Source organism: Sus scrofa, chromosome 14, assembly GCF_000003025.6.
Source record: "Sus scrofa isolate TJ Tabasco breed Duroc chromosome 14, Sscrofa11.1, whole genome shotgun sequence".
In the NCBI taxonomy this organism is placed as follows: domain Eukaryota; kingdom Metazoa; phylum Chordata; class Mammalia; order Artiodactyla; family Suidae; genus Sus; species Sus scrofa.
This window is the reverse complement of record NC_010456.5, coordinates 86,470,983-86,490,208: the sequence shown is the minus strand read 5'-3', so window position 1 is coordinate 86,490,208 and position 19,226 is coordinate 86,470,983. Positions and strand designations below refer to the sequence as shown.

Here is a 19,226-nt window from a genome sequence, read left to right as displayed (position 1 = left end):
GTTTTAAGCGTTCTTCATATATATTGGGCAAAAGTGCTTTATCACACATGAATTTGGCAACTGTTTTGTCCCAGTCTGTGTCTAGTCTTTTTCATTCTCTTAGCAGGGTATTTCTTACAGTAGAAGCTTTTCATTTTAATAAAGTTCATTTTATCATTTTTTTCTTCCATGGATCATGCTTTTGTGTTTTATTAAAAAAATCTGCACCAAACCCAGGGCAGCTGGATTTTCCCCTATGTTATCTTCCAAAAGTTTATCATTTTGCATTTACATTTAAACCTATAATATGTTTTCAGTTAATTTTTGGTGAAAGGTGTAAGGTCTGTGTCTAGATTCATTTTTGTGTGTTTGTCCAGATTTTTTTTTTTTTTTTGGCTTTTTAGGGCTGCACCCATGGGACATGGAAGTTCCCAGGCTAGGAATTGAATCGGAGCTACAGCTGCCAGTTTACAGCCTAGGCCACAGCCACAGCAATGCAGAATCCGAGCCATGTCTGTGACCTACACCACAGTTCACAGCACACCAGATCAAACCCACATCCTCATGAATACTAGTCAGATTCGTTTCCCCAGCACCACAATGGGAACTCTCCTTAAGAACATTTGTTGAAAAGACTATCTTTTCGCCGTTAAATTTCCTTTGCTCCTTTGTCAAAGTGCGATAGATTATATTTGTGTAGGTCAGTTTCTGGGCTCTCTATTCTGTTCCATTGATTTATTTGTCTATTCTTTTGCCAGTACCATACCATTCTGATTATGTCATTTCTATGAATTTTAATAAATGTATAGATTTATGTAATCACCATAATAATCAGCATGCAGAACAATTTCATCACTCAGAAAAAAAAACCTTCCCTCATGTTCTCTCTTTATTCTCACATTTCCTACCCACTCACATCTGTCAGCCACTGATCTGTTTTCCATTACAATAATTTTTCTTTTTTATGAATGTCATATGAATGAAATCATATGATATGTAACCTTTTGAGATTGGCTTCTAATAGCATAATGCTTTTGGAGAATCATCCTTTTTTAATGTGTATTAATAGCTTTTCCTTATTATTGCTGAGGGATATTCCATGGTATGGATGTTGCACCATTTCTTTAATCATTCCCTGATTGAGAGACATTTGGGTCTTTTTCAGAGTTAGGTGATTAAGAGTAAAACTTCTATAAATATCTATATACATGTTTTGTGTGAACTTAATTTTTCATTTCTCTAGGGTCAGTACCAGGAAGTAAGATTGCTGGGCCATAATAAGTACATGATTAACTCTAGAAGAAACTGCTGACCAATTTTCTGACCAGTGGTGTAAACTGCACCATTTTACATTCCCACCAACACTGTATGAAAGATCTGGTTGTTATACACCTTCTCCAGCACTTAGTATTGTCAGTAATTTTTAGTTGGGATATTCAGTAGGTGACAGTTGTTTTTGATCATGATTTTAATTTGCATTCACTAGTGAATCATGTTGAGTATCTTTTCATGTGTTGTTTGCCATCCCCATATCTTTGGTGAAGGATTTGTTAGCATATTTTTCCCATTAAAAAATGAGTATTTTTTCACTCTTGAGTTTTGAGAATTCTTTATCATGATGGCTAGAAGTCATTTGTCAGATAAGTGACTTATTAACATATTTCCCCAGTTTATAGCTAGGTTTTTCATTTTTTTGATAGTGCCTTGTGCAGAGCAAAAGTTGTTAAATTTGATGGTTCGATTTATCAAAATAATATATATACACATATATACATATACATGCATATATAATGTGTCAGGTTTTTGGTATCATGTCTGAGAAATTCTAATATTTTACATAGCCCTAAGTCATGAAAATTTTCTCCTAAAATATTTATAGTTGTAAATTGTATATTTAGATGTATACTCAATTCTGAATTAATTTTTGTATAAGATGTCTAAATTCAACCATTTGTGAAAAAGGCTGTCTTTTCTCCATTGAGTTACTTTTACATCTTTGACAAATGTCAGTTGGCCATATCTGTGAAGGCCTATTTCTAGACACTCTATTCTGATTCGTCAATATATGTATTTATTCCATCACCAATACACAATGTCTTGATTACTATAGACTTAAATACAAGTCTTAAAAATTTTGACCAGTATGATTTCTCCAAATGTTTTATTCTTTATCAAAATTGTTATGTCTATTCCAGTTTCTTTATCTTTTCATATAAGTTTTAGAATCAGCTTGTCTAAATATACAATATGTTTTGCTGAACTTTTGGTTAGTATTACATTCATTTACAGACCAAGTTGGGAAGAATTAATGTTTTTACTATATTCAATCTTCTAATCTATAAACATGTGTCTTTTGAGCTGTTGTAATAAACATACTGTAGACTGAGTGGCTTAAACGAAAAAATGTTTTTATTTCTCACATTTCTGGAAACTGGGAAACCCAAGATTGAAGTGTTGGCAGATCCAGTGTCTGATAATGGTCTGCTTCTTGGTTGGTAGTCAGAGATCTTCTTGTTCTGTACCCACAAGGTTGAGAGAGATCATATCATTCATACTTATTATCATAAAGGCACTAATTCTAGGTATGAGGGCTCTACTATCATGGCCTTGTTAACTCCCAAAGATCTTACCTTCAAATATTATCACATTGGGAATATCTCCATTTATTTTGGTCTTTGTTAATTTCTTTCGTCAGTGATTTGTAGTTTTTGGTATGTAAATCCTATTCTTGATTTTTTTTTTTAGATTTATACCAGTGTATTTCACTATTTTCTTAGAGCTATTATAAATGGTAGTGATTTAATTTCTGTTTTTAATATTATATTATTAGTACATAGAAAAAATTGATTATTGTAATGCCCTGTGATCTTCTTAAACTTAGTATAATTTCAAGGTTTTTATGTTTGTTTCATTTTTATTTTTTATTTCTTGGATTTTTTTTTTTCTTTTTAGGGCTGCACCTGCAGCATATGGAGGTTCCCAGGCTAGGGGTCAAATTGGAGGTCAAATTGGAGGTGCAGCTGCTGGCCTACACCACAGCCATAGCCACGTGGAATCCGAGCTGTACCTGCAACCTCTACACCACAGCTCATGGCAACACCAGATCCTTGACCCACTGAGTGAGGTCAGGGATCCAACCCGCATCCTCATGAATACTAGTTGGGTTCGTTACTTCTGAGCTATGATGGGAATTCCTATCTCTTGGATTTTCTATGTATACAATTGTGTCATCTGTGAATACAGATGATTTTATTTCTTCATTTATAATCAATTTCTAAAAAATAATTTATTTTTCTTGGTCATTGCACTGGCTGAAACTTCATTGAATATTTTCAAGGAAAAAGCGTTCAGTCTTTCACTAGTAAGTATGATATTAGATAGAGGTTTTTTTTTTTTTGATGCCCTTTATCATATTAAGTTTCTTTTTAGTCCTAGGTTTTATAATAAATGACTATCGAGTTTTCTCAAATTCTTCTCTTTGATCAATTGATCTGTTAATTTATTTTCTCTTCTTTGGACTTTGAATATGGTAGATCACATTGATCACTTATTTCACTTAGAATGATACCCTTCAAATCCATGTTGCTGCAAATGACAAAAAAAAAAAAAAAGAAAAAATATTTTCATGCAATTGCTGTCTTTAGATCATTTGCATTTAATATAATTATTGATAGATTTAGATTTAGATCTAATATTTCATTGTCTTTTTTCTGACTGTTTCCTCTGTTTTTTCATTCCTCTGTTTCTCCCTTCTTGCATTCACTGGGTGAATTTTACATTTTTGTCACATCTTAATTTATCTAGTAATATAGAATGTTAATGGTTGTTCTCACAATATGCATACTGTCTTTCATTGACTCCTAATAATTTCACCTCATCAAGTAGAATTCAGAAAATTTGTCATCACAGAAGTCCTTTAAGTCTCCCTCTTTTATAACTGTCTTACATGCTGCAATTATATTGAAAACCTCATCACACAATGGTATACATTTTTTGTTTTCAACAACTGAATAAATTTTAAAAATTGAGGAGTTCCCATGGTGGCGCAATGGGATCTGAAGCATTTTGGGAGCACTGGGACACAGGTTCAAGTCCTGCCCCAGCACAATGGGTTAAAGATCTGGCATTGCCACAGCTGTGGCTTGGGTCACAACTGCAGTTCAGCTCTGATCTATGGCCCTGACCCAGGAACTCCACATGCCTCAGGGCAGCCAAAAGCAAAAAAAAAAAAAAAGAAAAAAAAATTGAGAAGAGGATAGTAGTCTATCATATCCCCTAAGATATTTACCCTATCTGTGGCTCTTCCTTCATTCCTGATGTTTCAGATTTCCTTCTGGTGTCAGTTCTCTTCTGTCTGAAAAATTCTGGTCTACAATCCTCTGTGAGCAAATCTGCTAACAACAAATTGTTTTAATTTCTCTTGTGTGGGAGTCTTTATTTCACTTTGATTCTAGAGGATATTTTTACTGTGTACAGAACTCTTAGTCAATAGATCTTTTCTTCAGCAGTTTAAAAATATTTCGCCATTATTTCTGGCCTCCATAATTTCTGGTGAGTGATCTGCAGTCATTTGAAGTCACTGTTTCTTTAAAGGTAGTGTTAATTTCCTCTGATGGTTTCATAATTTTTTTCTTTGTCTTTAATTTTTAACAATTTGATTAAGATATGTTTGGGTATGAAGTTGTTTGGATTTATCTTGGTTAATTTTTACTGATATAGACTTTATATGTCTTTTGATGGAACTGGAAAGTTTTCAACCATTTCTTCTTAAAATAACTTTTTTCAAACTGTACTTTTTCTCTTCCAGTTCTAGAATTCCAATAACACAAATGTTAAATCTTGTGTTGTTGTCACACAGGTCCCTGGTGGTTGTCTGTTTTTTTTTTTTTTTTTTTTTTTTCAATTTTTTTCCTTCAGTGGTTACTATTGAGTCTATCCAGTAAGTTTTTAAATTTGGTTATTATATTTTTCAGTTCTAAACTTTCTATTTGTTTTTTCTTCTTCTTCTTCCTCTTCTTCCTCTTCTTCCTTTCCCTCCTCCTACTTCCTCCCTCCTCCTCCCACCCCTCATCCCCCATCTCCTCCTCCTATTTCTTCTCTTTCTTCTTCTGCTTCTGCTTCTTCTCCTTCATCTTTTTAGGACTTAACCCACAGCATACGGAGGTTCCCAGCTAGGGGGTCAAATCAGAGCCATAGCCGCTGCCCTACGCCACAGCCACAGCAACATCAGATCTGAACTTCATCTTCAATTTACACTGCAGCTTGTGGCAATGCAGGATCCTTTAACCCACTGTGCAAGGCCAGGGATTGAACCCACACCCTCATGGATTCTTAACCCACTGAGCCACGAGAACTCCTATTTGTTTCTTCTTTATGTATTGTTTCTTTGCTGACTTTCTATTTTTCCATTATTTGAAGTATTTATTCTTCCTTGTCAGACCATTTCCATAGTAACTGTTGATTAGTCCTTATCAGGTAATTCCAACATCAGTGTCATATTGGTGTTTATATCTGTTAATTACCTTTTCCATGCAAGTTGAGAGTGTCCTGGCTTTTTGGAAGGCAAGTAGTTTTGGATTATTTTCTGGTATTTGGAATGTTATGTCATGTACTTCTGGATCTTATTTAAATTCTATGGAAATTGTTGGTATTGTTTTTTATTAGTCAATTGACCTGGATAGCTTCAGACCACAGGTTTCATCCTGCTTTGTGTAGACTGTGGATCTAATCTCAGTTCAGTGTTCAGTGTCTTGCAGTGCTACTCAGATCTGTCCCAGATATGTGCCACCCTGCTGTCAGTATGGAGCCTGGAGAATGATCCATGGGCTGGTTCAGTCCTTAAAATTTTTTGTGTGCTCAGTAGAATCAGACCCCTGTGTAGGCAGTTTGAAGACTAGTTCTTAAACAACTTTATAGGGCTGTTTTCTCAATATATTATCCCTCTTTGCAGTCTCCCAGATACAATATATCCATCAGTTTTTAACGGATTCCAAAGGGCCCCTTGGCACTCTTCTTTTCTGTTCTCTAGACAAAGTGCTATGGCTTAATTTTCCCTGCCCTCCCCTGCACTTCTAACACTGCAGCTCTGCCTAGCATCAAGTGGAAGGAGAACATGAAAAAAAAAAAAAAAAAGCAATGGTTAGTCATTCCTTCCACATTCTTGGGATCCAACCCCACTCACTGGAGAGGCCTTTGTAAGGATCACTATGTTAATGCTTGGGGGTGGAGCATGAAATGTCAGAGAAAAGAAAACTAGGAAACAAAACTCAGGGATTTCCACATTCTTTTTGAGATTTCAGAGTTCCCTTTCCAGCTCCAATAGCTACAATTGGAGACCTAGAAGTCACTCTGTGCTGGTGGCCACCTTTAGGTTTTTGCTTGAGTTGAATTCAGGCCAAAGGATACTAGAGGGAAAAAAACAAACAAACATGTAAACTCACTGGTTATTTTAATGGTATTTGGAATTCTGGTCTTCTTTCCTGCTTACTTTTCAGAGCCCTAAAAGAGGTCCTTCAGGTGCTACAGTAGTTCAGTATCGGGAGAGATGTGGTTATTCCACATCACAGAACTGGAACCTCTGCCATGAGGTTTTGTAAACTTTTTTTTTTTTTTTTTTTTTTTTTGCAGTTTTAAACTTTTTATTGGAAACTAACGTTAGACTCACAGAAGTTGCAAAAATAATACAGAGAATTTTTGTGTGGGCTTTACTCTGCTTTCCCTGGTGATAATGTTTTACATATCATGGTACATTTCAAAACCAGGACATTGGAAGTGGCACAATAGTATCAATTATGTTACAGGTCCTCTTTGGTTTCCATCAGGTTTTTGTTGTTATTGTCGATGGTGGTGGCTGTGTATGGTTTTATGAAATGCCAACATTTATATATACTTGTATTAACACCCCCCCCCCATGAAACATAGAACTCTTCCGTCACTACAAAGAAACTCCTTCCTGCTACCTCCAAAGTGTCACACCCTGCCCCAACCTAACCCTGGACAAACACTGATTATTCCGTCACTGTAATTTTTTGTCATTTCAAGGTAATTCTATAAATGGAATCATACAGTATATCCATCTGTTTTTAACAGAATTCAGTCATTAGTACCATGAGTTTTGCTTCTATTAGGCATTTAGACATCCAGAAATATTTATTTACTGGGACAAAAAAAAAACAAAACAAACTTGAAATACTGGTCCATCCTCTCAAGTCTCTCTAACAAGTACAATAGTTTAAAGAGAAAGACTCACAGCCCAGGATATATCTAGCGGCTAGGGTCTGTTAAAGCAACAAATACTCCATTATTGCCCATTTCTGAGCATCCAACTCCTAGCCTTCAAGAATCAGAATGAAACATAAAACATCTGAGTCATTGCCTCAGGTTACAGAGTATGACAAGGGGTCAGTGAGTGCCTTCTCCCTGGCCATAAGTGGCCTGTTCTGCTGTCATGTGACTGTCAGAGCTGGAGAAAAGTGTGTGAGCATGCCACAGGAAAGCTATGCACAAAAAGGCACATTTAAACACACCTATTATCCCTGTGGCTTAGTCAACAAAATATTTCAACCCCTGATGAATCTCTCTCTGTTTCTAGATTTATTTTTAGGTGCAGCACAGCAGATTGTTTCTTTGTTTGCTTTTCTATTTGCTCGTGGTTATTACTTCCTCCTGAATAGTTCTTCATAGCCGCAGTCATACAGCAATCATCTGGCAGTATATTATTATTTATTACGTATCGAGTGCCATAAAGGCTCATAAAGCTTACCAGGTACCTATAATGATACCAGCCATCAGCTGTGGCGCTTACTGACACACTCAGGCACTTATTGGGGAGCTGGATCTGGAGGCCCAAGGCTGGAGCAGGCAGTTTTGGAAGCAGTCTCATATACCCTGCTTCGTCCTGGCAGTGTACATGGATGCAGAGCCTGAGAAGCTCCATGTGGTCAGGGCACAGAGAAGCAAGTGGACAAGACACGAAATCTTGATGTGGATTTAACAAGCCTAGGTGATGATATCTGTAATAGCATGGTGGCTTGACTGTTTAGTTCTGAAATCTGTGATTCTCATATTTTCTGAAATGAGATTCTGCAGCTGTGAGAGAGGATGGGGAGTGAAAAAAGGAGGGCAGAGGTAACTCACGTTGATTGATTACCTCTGTAAGCCAGCACTGATCTAAGCACTGGGAACAGAGGACTGGAGCTCACAGTGTGCTACAAAAAACAGACAATAGATGAATAAATAGATGCATAATGTAACATCTAAAATTGGATAAGGAGATGAAGCATAAAGAGATAGGTATTTTTGATGATTGGTCAGAGAAGAGTGTTCTGAAGATGTGGCCTTTGCACAGAGGCCTTGAGGAACTGAAAAGGTGAGCCGTGTAAATACCTGGGGAAGAGCATTGAGTAGTAAGAGGGAGCAGTGCATGTCAAGACCCTGAGTTGGGCATGCTTGGCAATGATTCCATCAGTACAGCCATGGCCCAATGGGCAAAGGGAGAGAGTCAAAGAGGAGGTAGGAACAGCAGCCATGGGCAGACTCTGCAAACTGTTAGCAAAACTTGCGGGTTTGTTCTCAGGGCAATGGTGAGCGATGGAAGGCTTAAAATGGGAGAACTGCATGATCCTGTCTGTGATTTAAGAAGTTCACTTTGGGTGCTATGTTGCTACATGGAAAATAAACTGGGGTGGACAAGGGGAAGATTGTGTGTAAGTGACAGTCACTTGCCAGGCTAATGTACCCATAACATTCAATTCTTAGAGTAGTTCAGGAGACAGGTGATAGTCTCCCCATGACAGAAGAGTCTGCAACTCAAGTAAGTGGTCACTCACGTAACCTTCCTTCAGGGACAAACTTCAGTCTCAGGAGGATGGTGTGCTCCCTTCCTGGCTATGGGGGGATTCCTTCACTCTGCCCCCTCCCATGCTAGATTTTAGGCAGTGTTCTGCAACCAGCATTCCATCTTTCACTGGGAATCTGCAAATCCCAATCAGCCAAGAAGATTTTGTCAAATATACTTTTTGAAGTTTGTTTATGAACTGATTATCTCATTGACTGTACTTTATCAGCCTCCTGGACACTTCTCTGATTTAGTCATGCCTCTTTATTTTCCCCTGGATGAAAATAAGGTATAATTTAGAAATCCCTCAAGTTTATTTTTCACTTTTGATTGCAACCAAGACCTGATAAAAAAATTCTCCATTTTTATTATCTATCAATTTTCTAATGAAATTAATGGAAATAGAGGCAGTTAGATTCCTGTGCTCAAATCACAATCATACCCAAAATCCAATGGAAGACAAAATGTTACTTATTTTCAATAATACAGAGCTGATATATCCCTTAGATAAACCTGCTTGATGTCACTAGCTTACATACTTCTGTTTGATTCCAGCATCTTTCCAGAGCAGGCTCAGGTGAGGTCTGCAGTTTCCAAGAGACAACAGAGCACTTCTCATCATACATAACAGGAACAGTGTCTTGGCTGTAACTGTCACTCTGACCAATCTCTGTCACATGGTCACAAATGGTCTCCGCTCTTGACACGTATCTATCTTGGGCCCTGCCCTGGAAGCTGTCACTGTCCTGCTGGCCACACCTTTGTACTTGTGTGACCATAAGGGCCTAGAACATGAGTTCCATGAAGACATGACCTATGCTGGTCTTATTCTCTCATGCCCACAACAGTGTCTTATATGGTAAGCACTGGACATTTACTAGATAATGAATGAATACACTTATAGGCTAGATGCTTTTCATCCTGTATTTTATCTGGATTCAGGTTTTGAACCCCTGGAGCACATGGAAGATATAATAAACTATTTCAGCTTTAGGAAGAGAACATTATGACATATATTTAAATATAAAAAACCAGATAATTAAATTTGTAATCAATACATAAATAAACATCTAATTTATATTTTATTTCATTTTTAATTAAAATACTTTGCATACAATATTGTATTCATTTCTAATAATTCTAAAATTTGTATGGAACCATGGAAGACCCCAAAGAGCAAAATCAATCTTAACGAGGTGTCATACCCCCCTGATTTCAAACTATACTACAAAACTATAGTATTTACCACTGTAAGGTACTGGCACAAAAACATCTAGTTTTAATTAAGAACTTTCTTACCTCTCCCATATCTGCTTTGTCTCATCTTGGTTTAATCTAATAGTTGATAGACAAATGTTAAGTACCTACTACAATCAAAGGATATTGCCAAGATTAGCTATATATCTAGAACCTCAGAGAATCTAACTAAATCATGAGGATTAATGGGATTATTCTTTTTAACAAAAGGAGTTTCTGTATATTCCTAGTCACTTATTTCAGCCCTAGCTACATATTTCAGAACTTGGGTTTGGCTCCATACATATCACAAGCTTCAGTATTTCAGTGACGTTAACTTATGAAAATTCTTGAACAAATCTCTGCTTTTATTTGACTTCTCATCTGCCACTGGTACTCTCTCACTTCTAGTCAATCTCTCAGGCTTTCTTGTCAAGTGTTGTGAGGTATCCTCTTCAAGAACATTTGGGAGAAGATGGAAGAGGAAAGAGTAGGAAATTATTTTTCTGCAGGGATGCACCTGTGGTGGGCAGAAGTTCTAGGAACATCTCTTAAGATTTTATATCCTAACCCCTGGAAGCTGTGAACATGAAGACATGTCATTCCTGAGGCTGTGTTATGTGTTGTATAGCATACCTGACTGAAAAAATGGGAGATTATCTGGGTGGAGCTAATCTCATAACATGAGCCTCTAAAGCACAGAAATGAAAGCAGAAGGAAAATTCAGAGCTACAGGAGTGAAAAGGACTTGCTGCACCACTGCAGGTATGAAAGTACCGGGATAATGTGAGATATAGAGGAATTCAGGTGGCTTCTAAGAGCAGAGAGCACCTCTTACTGACAGCTGGGATGGAATTTGGCCAACAATCTAAATGAATTTGGGAGTGGATTCTTTCTAGAACTTCCAAAAAAGGCCCCATTCAGGTTACAGCTTGCCTTTGCTTTGTGAGAACCAGAGTTAAGAACGTAGCAGAGGCTTCCCAGATTTCTGACCTATGGAAGTGTGAGCTAATAAAAAATTTTTGTTTTATGCTGCTAATCTGTGGTAATTTATTATCGCAGCAATGAAAGGCTAATGCCTACTCTTTCTGTGTAGTTAAGTTCTAAACAGATGAGGTGAATGGAGTTACTGAATATCCTAGTTGCAAAAACTAAATTAGAAGGTGAACTCGTTTGCAGGATAAGGGAATTCTTTACCTTACAAAAGGATTTAGAGGTTCCTTTAAGTAGCACTTATTTAAATGTTTGTTTACAGATCATTACTTGCTTAACAGAGGAAGAAACTAAAAGCTGAAGTGTTCCAAGCTATTGCTGATTAAATAGCAATAAAAACTGAAAATAAGTGTGAGATTATAATAATAACAAATGAGCATTTACACGTACATTTCAAAAATATTTTCATTTTATGTAACTGAAAGCAAAAATTCTAGAATCTCCATTTCTCTCTAGGACACCTACCCTTCTACTCAAGTCACTTTTAGTGCAAGCAAGAAACTGCAGCTCCAGAGAACTCAGAAGTACAAAGGGAGATGAAGAATTCTTGCCCTCCAGTCCTTTGCCACTTCATTCTTTCTAACACTGAAATTTAGACTAGAGGAGCAGAGCAGGAGCAAAAATACCTATGATTTCTGAAGTTGGGGTAAAGAATCCCAATAGCAGGAATCTTTATTCTGGGGAAAGGAATAGGGGAAACCTTTGCCAGGTTCTCACTCCCAGGGACTTCCTGGTGGGAAGAGAAAAAAAAATTTAATGACACTTGTTAAAGATGGTAAGGCAGACTTTATTTAGGACTATTGCCATGGGACCACTGAAGTGGCATTTTACAGCAGCAGGAGAGAGATTGGGCTAATCTCTGAATACAGATGGGTGGGTGGTAATTTATAGCCAAGAATTAGGGTGGGGTTACTGGGCAGAAAATTATGAGGAAGAAATATTAGGAGAAAAGAAAGTTCTGGTTCAGCTGATCTAACAGGATTCCTGCGGAAGGCAGGCCGGTAATCAGACATTACCTGGAGGATGAAGAACTTGGTCAGATATCAAGGAAGTAGGTGATCAGATATTGAGAGGTGGGGGGGTGGGGGAAATCTTAATTAGCAGGATTCTTTCTAAAACTGGCTTTTATGAGGATGTGCTTAGATAGACCCAGGAGAAGGTTTAGGAGCGTGACTAAAGTTTGGTCAACCAAAGAATCTTTGTCATTTGGCCCACTTGACTTAAATTGTCTCATTCAGTTCTGCAGGGTATACAGTTTTGCCCCATGTTTCAGGTAAATAAACCAAGGTTTCAAGAGGAAAACCTATCTGTGCAACTTTACAAACATTTAAAAAAAGAGCAGACTCAGTTTGGTTCCTTGGGAACAGCCCTTGCTATTTTGTTTTAACAACCTGCCTCTCCAGATATTTGCAGAAGTGGACAGACAATGAAGAGAAGTTACAGAATCAACACTAGGATGACATCAATTCATTCTTGGGACTCTGGGCAGGTAGCAACAAATGCATCACTTTGACTGACAGATTCCTAAGTGTTTAGACAGTTCCTCCTCCTATATATATTGACAAAATTGTGGTTAGTCCTAATAATTTTCACAATTATCTTTAAAGGTTAGACTCAAGATTTAGTTGAAGCAGAGAAACATTAGGTACAAGTAGTCTGTTAGTCAACACCTGCGATGGAACGGGGGACCATCCACTGCTAGGATACCTTATTGCCCTGAACTCACATTTTACCTTTAAGATACTAAATGTTTTAGAATTTATTCAAACAAAGTAAGCATTCTTTTACTCTCAATATAATTACAGCTTGGTGAATGCTCTAGTAGTTCATCCTATCAGCTCCTGGCATAAAGTAGGCATCCCATAGCATTTCTTAAATGAATAATATTGGTCTCTCGCTAACTCTGGCTCTTCCTCCTAATCCTATGGGTTCTATGAAGCATTCAGTCATATACTCTCCCACTCTCTGACTCATTGAATAATTAAAACTCTTATGATAAGGTTTGTTACAGTTATATTCATTTTCCTTACTCTCTTGAGTGATTTTTTTTGAGCTCAAATAACTGTTCCACATTTATTGAAAGATTTCTATGTGACAAATTCCCCCAAAATATTTACTAATTTTGATATTTGTCTTATGCAAAATGATCTATATGGTGACATTAAGATTCTGAGCTTAACCGCAAAGTGCTGATTTGTCCTTTCAATGAACGTCTACTTAGAGCCAGCTGTTTGTCACACACTAGGAATGCAGGTACAGAGGTGACCGACAAGTCTTCTCTCCTTTACAGATCTCCCAATATATGTAAGAGAGAAAGAAGACATTATCAGTTACAAGAAAAAAGGAAAAAAAAAAGGTAAGTCCTTCTGTATTGGCAAGATTCAAAGAGGAATGCAAACACAGAGAAGAGACCTAACAAGAATGGAAGAAGGGGGGGTAAAAGGATGATGAAAGGCTTTCTAGAGGAGTGAAAAAATGAGGGGGAATCATGAAAAATGAGTAGGATTCATCCAGGTGAATAAGGAAAGAAATGAAGGACAAAGCAGCAGCTTTTGAGAGTGATATTCTAAGGGACACATTGAGGAGCTCAGACATGGCTGACTGATGTGTTGAAACAAAGCATGAGAACGAGATGGAAAGGTCAGCCTAATTCCCTTGTACTTCTGGCTGTGCTTACACGTGGGCTGAGCAGATAACCATGGTGTCCGACAAGGTTCTGGCTGAGAAGCAAAGCTGCTAGATGCCTGGCTTCTGCTTGAAGTGGAACACTGTTCCTGTAAGGTGAGGCTGAGCTTACATGAAACCACCCACTGGCTAAAGTGAGAGAGGCCAGAAAGATGTCATGAGGACAACTGGGGCAACATCATGCATGTGACTTTGGGATTAAGTTCTCTTGGATTAGCTGCCACTTCCAGGAAGCCCAGGAGGCCCATCTGAGATCAAGATAAAAGCAGGGTGGGGCCTGAAATAGTGCAGCCCAAGGTCTAAAGAGAGTGGAGAAATATTAGACAAACGCCCACACCCCAGGTCCTGAAGTAACTTCTGGCTTCCCTGGGCCTCCTGAACCTCAGTAGAAATCCAACCTTTGCTACATTTTTGAGACAAGGTGGCATCTTGACTCAAACCCTGGGGATGGATATTTGGGAGAGACGACCTGACATTGGGGATGGATAGACTTGGCCTGGACAATGGTTTCAGAAAAAGAAACGTGAATCCTTTTTAGCAGAACATATAATTTCCAGTTTTCCATGCTCCACACCACTCCTATTACATCTGGTTTATTAACACCTTCATTCTCCTTCCCTGAACCTCTAGTTATTTAAGTTTAAGGCCTGTGAGAAAATAGATAATGGATAAGCCTGGGGATGACCAAATAAAAGTGACCAGAGGAAGAGCAGTCAGAGGGGCATGGTGCAGGCCTGGAGGAAGCATAACTGTTTGCAGAGAGGAAGGTGTGAACCCGAGTGCAGTGTCAGAGGAAGATCAGGCAAGATATATATTTGTAGCATCCTCTGCTACAAATATAGCACTGAGCAAAACCAAATGGGGTCCTGTCTGGTCCCTGTGACATTGTCAGGATTTTTGCATTTTAAGAACCAAGTTTATTAGAGTCCATTTCCTTCCTTATTGACTTCTCTGCCTGGATTCTGAGTAATCCAATTGAAATTGGATTCAAATTGTCATGAACCAAGTCTAAAGGCAGAATACTCCTTCCCCCTTTCCCCACGTTTTCATCCCTGCTTCCCGATACCATTCTCATATGTGCCCCCGGAGATCCTCTGTGTCTGTTTTTCCCAAGTTGGGCCCCTTCTGTTCTTTAACTTCCCAGCTCAAATCCCCCTTCTGAGGACATCTTCCTTCTGCTTTTCTTCAAGGCTGAGTGGATTTGAACCATTTCTGAAAGCCTTTCCCTTATCCATTTCCCAGTCCAGGGCAGTTGGCCACTTTGCTTGACAGCTGATGAGGCCTGTGTAATGTCAGACATTTTCTTCTTCCTCATTGAAGGACATCAAGGCAGAATCTGCTAACATTTGAAAATGGAAAGAAAATTTGAGATGATTACTCACCAGCCGCCTCGGCATGAGTGGATTGTTGGGTAATGGTGCCAGGGATGTGAGAGAGTGGATTCACTGAGAACTCCCTTCATTCTTGTAATAAAGGAATCATTTCTTCTCCTCCCTGAGTGGGAAGCAACTGAGAGCAGTGAGGGAAGCTTTCAGTCTATGGAAGCTTCATCCACTCCGTTGGCTACTGCTTCTGCCGATTCTCTGTGAGATCAGGCCCGGACATCCAGACTCTCTCCTCTATTTTCTTTTTCCCAGCTGTCATTTCACTGTTGGTTTTCTGGATCAGAATGAGTCCTAACATCTGTAAAAATAGTTTCTCTTCACATCTGCGTAAGAATCTCTTATGTCTGTAGCAGCCTTGAGTACTCATTATCTCTTTTGATCCTAGCTGTCATGGATAATCATACTAATGATTATAAAAATTATTTAATGCTTAGTCTGTTCTAGGCAGTATCCTATAAGCTTTGTGTTACCCAGTTCAATTCTCTCAAACCCGATAATGAAGAGATTTTATTATTCCCCCTTTTTCAGAGATGGAAACTAAAATTTGAATATCCCATAGTCAGAAACATGAAGCTTTTTAAGGTCATGCTAACTTTTGATTACCGAGCTGTGAAGGGTAGCAAAATATAACACCCCAAATATGCCTTTTATTTATTTATTTTTTTTGGAACAGAAGGCAACTGAGATTCAGTAAACACAGGAAAAGCCCCCTGCTTTTCTTATTTGCCTAAAAGTAGGTCATACATCTGTAAAGGTGTCTCCACTCCACTAGGAAGGATAGAAGTTAATCAATGGAGATAACTCTAGACCCTATCAGCCCAGATAAATCACCAGAAGACTCTAGATCATAAACCTTGCTGAAACTATTCCTTATTACCATTAATTTCCCCATATGTTTTCCTTTTTCAGAATTAGCTGCCCCTAGAAACTCAAAGTCCTTTTCTTTGTCCTGTCACTTCTTCTTTGGTTAGGATGCTGTGTCAGACCAAGTTCTAACTACCCCTTTGAATTACCCACCTCTACGTTATTCTCACATGTATGGGCCATGCACATGTTGATAAAATTCTGTTTGGTTTTCTCTTGTTAATCTGTCTTTTGTCAGTCTAATTAATAGGGCCCCAGCTAATGAACCTAAGATGAGTCGGGGGAAATTTTTTCCCTCCCCTATACCTGGCACCAAAGATCAAGTGCCTCAACACATGATCTTATGTTTATTTTATTACACTATGTGAAAAATAGTGATTTTTTTCCCCTTCAGATTATCAAAGCATTGTATATCTTTCACAATAGTGTATAGAACAGCACTTCTCAGAATTTATTGTGCATGGAATCACCTGGGGATCTTGCAGATTCTGATTGAGAGCATCTGGGGTGAGACCCACAAGTTTTGCATTTCTACCAAGCTCCTGGGCGATGCTGGTCCTGCTGATCCAGGGACTACACTTAGAGTAGCAAGGTATTAGGAGGTTGGGCATATGACCCTGGTCTTCAGTTCCCTGTTAGAGATAAAAAACCACTTTCAAAAGAGGCATTTTGCTATCTGATCCCCATCTTGCATGCTCTAACAACCATGCCAACAACTGCTTTAAATAAGCTTTAAATGAGCTGGCCCTGTGAAAGAAAAAGGGCAATTATCAGAGAACCCCAGAGAATCTGAATTATGGGGCATCAGATCCTCTTCCCAGGAGGTGGGGAAGGCATTGGCATTAGAGAAACGTCAGGACCCTTTGTCTCAAAGGCAGCCTTACTTGGTATGGAAGAGGGATGAGGCAGGGAAATAGATGCATTTGTTATTCTACAGGATACATTTTTCCCCCTTCAGATTATCAAAGCATTGTATATCTTTCACAAATCATTTGCAAGATACTTCAAATACCAAAATAACTGTTTAACTCACTCAGAGCTCAAAGTCTAGCAATAACCACTATTTACAATTTTTATATATTTACAATGAGTTTTTAAGCTAGATGAAAACATCAACTCGTAGATAAAACAGTTAAGCTCACGCTGCATTTTTAGATTTATGTGCTTCAATTGGTTTAAAATTTTATTAGAAGCATCTCCCTGTGTTATTAGGACTCCTTTGTAAACATCATTTTTGATGGTTGCATGATTTTCCATTGTTTGTTTCCATCATAATTTCTGTTCTCCCTAAGTTATTTTCAAGTTTTCACTGTTAGGATCAATGCTGAAATAAATCTCGGTTTACATTTTTTTGTGCTTTCCTTATAATAAATTCCTAGGAGTGAAATTACTAGAGCAGTGGTTTTAGACATTTTTTTTAAGATTTTTGGCTACACATTGCCAAGCTGCCTTCCAGAAATTCCAGAAATGCTGTTTTCTGGAAAGGAAGTTTTACAGGTGTCTCCCTCAAGACATGACCCTGGATCATGACACCGAGCCGATTCTCAGAGCATTCCTCCTCCAGGAAGTTCCCACTGTCCCTGCTGTTTTGCTTCACAATTCTTTGCCCAGGCTTTCCTTCCTCTCATTATCAGAAAAGTGGCAGTGGAGGACCAATTTGGTTCTTAATGCAGTTTTACTAATTGCACCGTATGTTATACATTTGGGTCACGGTAGCTTTGGATTCTTTTTGTGTCTTCAGGGAAGGAAATGGAAAGGAGCCAACAGAGGAAGCAACCACTGATGTGGGACGCCCAGCACTCAGTGCCTCCAGCTGCCCTCTCCATCCCGGTAGGTCACATGATGTGCAGAAGGTGGACTGGGTCCAAAGACCCACCCATGATTGCTTTTTTGGTCCATTTTGATTATCTGGCAATTTAATTGCAGTTAAGTTGAACTGAAATTGTCTTGTGACTTAGTTGTGGGTTCTTCTCCACCCCAGAGGTTGTGTTTGGTTGTTGTTGAAAGTCACATGTCTTGGGACACATTTCCTTGTGGAAGATGTGAGAATAGCATGCACTGTATGGGAGACGGAATCCTGTATCACCTCGTAGCATCCTATATTATCATGGCATTGCCATTTTGGAACAGAGCCTTGTCTGTTTCTGGTACAAGGCAGGGCATAGTGCTGAGGAGCCAGACAGCCCATGGTCTGCAAGGAGGAAGGACACATGTGGGAGAGGTTGTGGGCAGTGATACTGACCATCAACTTAGAAGTGAGTGAGGGAGAAGCGTGGGGATAGGAATGAGCCCCAAGCCGGCAGGATAGACTCCAAGTAGTGGAAGGAAGATCCTGAAGCACAAATGTGGTAAGTCTTCAGTTTGATTTGCGTCTGGCCTCAGATGGAGCCCATCTCCAAGACTAAGCATTAACCTTACTCACAACTGGACTTGTCCCCAGGCTCACTAAGCTCTAACCAAGCCTCCATGTTAATTCTGACTCAGCACAGCTGAGCCTTAGCCCCAATCATGAACAATCCTGTTTATTCATTCAAATAATATTTATTTAGTGCTTACAGATTTCTGACCTTGAGTCCTCCTTAACTTTTCTCAGTATTGGAATTAAATTTAATGAGATGATATGTGTGCCAGGTTAGTGCAGCTCCTGTGCACAGCAATTACCATTTCAGACTTTCACCATAATGAGCCCTAATGATCCCCATCACTGTTGAGAGAACAGTAGTCTTCTCAGGGTGCAAAGAGGGGCTCTTATAGGGCTTTCCAGCAGTTCTCGTGAAGGCTTGCCTCCACACAGTTCTTTGGTCTTGTGGCTAAATATCCTGTGTAGGTCCACTTGCCCACCTCCCTGCATTTTCACAGCCTCACTCTTTCTTCACTCCTGTCAATGGAAGCACTCCAAGAAGAGAAGACTTCTGGATGAGATCTTTCCTTCTTTAACTCCTCTTCAATATGCAAAGCTCTTTCCTTTCAGCTCAGATGTTCCAAGTATGGAAAAGATGGCTAGAGTTTCGAACTGGATTTTCTTTTGCTTCTTCCAAAGGTAAAGATGTTATCTATCTTAATTTGAGTGCTTTAACAAATCACCACAGTTGAAAAGCTTGTAGACAAGAGACATTTATTTCTAACAGTTCTGGCATGGGAAATCCAAGGGTAAGCTACCAGCAGATTGTACCAAATATATTTACAGTATCTGGGGAGAACTAACTTCCTGGTTCTTGGACAGCCATCTTTTCATAGTGTCTTCACAT

At 38.7% G+C, this 19,226-nt stretch overlaps 1 long non-coding RNA gene across 1 annotated transcript in view; it reads left to right on the top strand.

Annotated features, from left to right (window-relative positions):
* Positions 1–18,722, top strand: part of LOC110256727 — a 54,735-nt gene extending 36,013 nt beyond the window's left edge. Inside the window, exons 2-3 of the long non-coding RNA XR_002338627.1 lie at positions 13,335–13,400; positions 17,720–18,722. This is a non-coding gene — a long non-coding RNA (uncharacterized LOC110256727). The remainder of the gene's footprint in view (positions 1–13,334; positions 13,401–17,719) is intronic.